The sequence below is a fragment of the Dipteris shenzhenensis genome, chromosome 17 (assembly GCF_047967505.1).
Source record: "Dipteris shenzhenensis isolate YYH24624 ecotype China chromosome 17, Dip_SZ_1.0, whole genome shotgun sequence".
Taxonomy (NCBI): Eukaryota; Viridiplantae; Streptophyta; class Polypodiopsida; order Gleicheniales; family Dipteridaceae; genus Dipteris; species Dipteris shenzhenensis.
Window position 1 is genome coordinate 54,173,773 of NC_141612.1, and position 2,619 is coordinate 54,176,391.

The window sequence follows — 2,619 nt, forward strand, 5'->3', positions numbered from 1 at the left end:
ACTCCAGCTGCAGTGTTCCTCAGTACTAATTTGATTTGTTGAGGACCCTCTTTTTTAATATTCAAGTATTCTTTACATTTTTGCAATCCACATTGATGAATATTTAATAAAGGGAGTGTCTTCGTCAAATACATAGCTTGAGACAACATATAGCGTTAAGTTTTTATGCATTTTGAACTTAGATTGCATTTCGTTATCATTGCTGATAAGCTGATACTTGGGGCAAATCATGTGTACGCAGTCATGGTACAATGTATCAATTCAATTCTTATCTTACTTTCTCCCTCTTTATTATCCAACATAGTTGCCAATGTATTCTAATTTCAAGCATATGTTGAGTTAAGCACATTGCACATTGCATTTAGCACATAGCACTTTGCACTTATTGCACTACCATACATCCGTGTGGGGGGACAAATGGCACACTTCCTCTCCAAAAATTGTAAGACCAAGGAAAGTGCCCTTCCTGCACTATCTACACAACCACACATTCATGTGGGGGAGAGTTGGCACGCTTCCTCTCCTAATATTATAAGACCAAGAAACGTGCCTTCTTGGGGTACATTCCACATTGGATTCACCACATTGCACATTGCATTTAGCATGTAGCACTTTGCATTTAGGACATATGACTTATCATACATAGCACTTTGGACTTTACACATAGCACAAAGGACTTCTTGCCCAACCATACATTCAAGTGGGGGAAGAGTTGGCACACGTCCTCTCCAAAAATTATAAGACCAAGGAACATGTCCTTAAGTACATTTTTGCATTTACTACATTGCATTCAACATATAGCACTTCGCATTGATAGAATTCGCATCTACATTGCACACCATTTTGCATTGATGTAATAGGCATCTTTGCAATCTAGCCAATTCGAAGGAAAAATCAACAAATAATACCTTTGAAGGAATCTAGGCTGTTGTGCAGGCTATTTGTTCTAGTCACATCTGTTAGTGTTTATAGGTAAGTTTTTCAAAGAGGAAGAAGATTTGGGTTTTCTTGAAATGGAAACGGATAAGCAAGCACAATCCCATGGGCATTCAAAAGAATGAGCACTTGAGGTTGAACCAACGAAGGTAGAGAAGAAGTTAGCTTCTATCATAGAAAATCAAAAACCACCTAAGAGTTGGTGTCATCTCAAAACAACGCGAGAGGTAAGGAGCCGGCCAAACTGTTAGCGACTATAGATGATTGTCTATTGACATGTTATGAGACAAGCACTAAGGTTTCTAGATTGTAGACTTCATTATGACATGCTAAGTGTTGGCCAAAATGCTAAGCAAACTTGAACACTATGCTAGGTTAGAACTATATATGGGCATTCAAAAGAATGAGCACTTGAGGTTGAACCCACAAAGAGAAGAAGTTGGCTTCTATCATAGAAAACCAAAAACCACCTAAGAGTTGGTGTCATCTAAGAACAAAGCAAGGTAAGGAGCTGGCCAGAGTGTTAGCTTCTATAGACGATTGTCTATTGACATGTTATGTGCTTTCTAGATTGTAGACTTCATTATGACATGCTAAGTGTTTGCCAAAATGCTAAGCAAACTTCACTATGCTAGCAAAGGTTTGTTTTCAGTCCAGGTTAGAACTATATATTGAGATAAGAAAAACTTCCTCAAGGTCAAAATCTCGGCCATGTATCATCATGGGGTCCGGTTAGCTATTCGAATAATGGGCATGGTTAGAAATTGCAATTTTCAAATAGCTCTAAAAGTGCATTTGCGAGTGTGTTAACTACTACTCTCTCTTACTATTGTAATTCCATGCTCTTCCATCTAGGCCAGTTGTTGGTTATGTTCAGGAGATAATTGATCCAAGGTCTTGTAGAGGCTACTCATGGAGGGTTACTCATCAAGATCCACCTTGTTGAATAGAAGCCTACGTAAATATTGACATTTTTATCCATGCCCGAGTGGACAAGTAAAGCTGTTGCTTCTCTATGTGTATGCCAGGTGAGATGAATTCACTCTCAAGCATGCTAATAGCCTCATATACTACGTCGCAACTCATGACTTACGGGTCTATTAGAGGAGAGACACAAATAATGATTGAAATAGCTCCCCCAATGCTCTTTGCGGCACGAAGGAAGCGAGGGTGATAGTAATTGGAAAAACTAATCTACCCTATGGAAATTCGACAGATCCAATATAAAATGTGAGCATGAAGATTGAAGCGTGCGAGAGAATTGAGTGCTCACGGATTAAAGATTTGAAAGTAGGAAAGTAGGCACCTACAAGAACTGATATCCACGAGTACAATTATTTCTAATTTTCTTTATTCACTTACATGGCGATTGTTTACATCCATGGAACAAAATCCAATGAAACCTTGAATATTTTCAACTTTTATGAGTTGTAAGTTAGATTGGTTCCAGTACACCGTTTGTTGTGGAAGTTTTCTTCAAAAGGCAAGGATTGAAAAGCAACACCCCAAACAAAACAAAAAAGAAGATGCAAAGAAGCACCCAAAAAGCTAAGTGAGCTGCAAGCAAGAACGGTGGGGGAGTCTATTTCCTTTGCAAGGCCTCCCTCACGCTTGTTCAAAGCTCCTATCAACCAAAAGAAATCACTCACTTTGAAAGGCCTAATTGAGGTAGTGAACACTTTG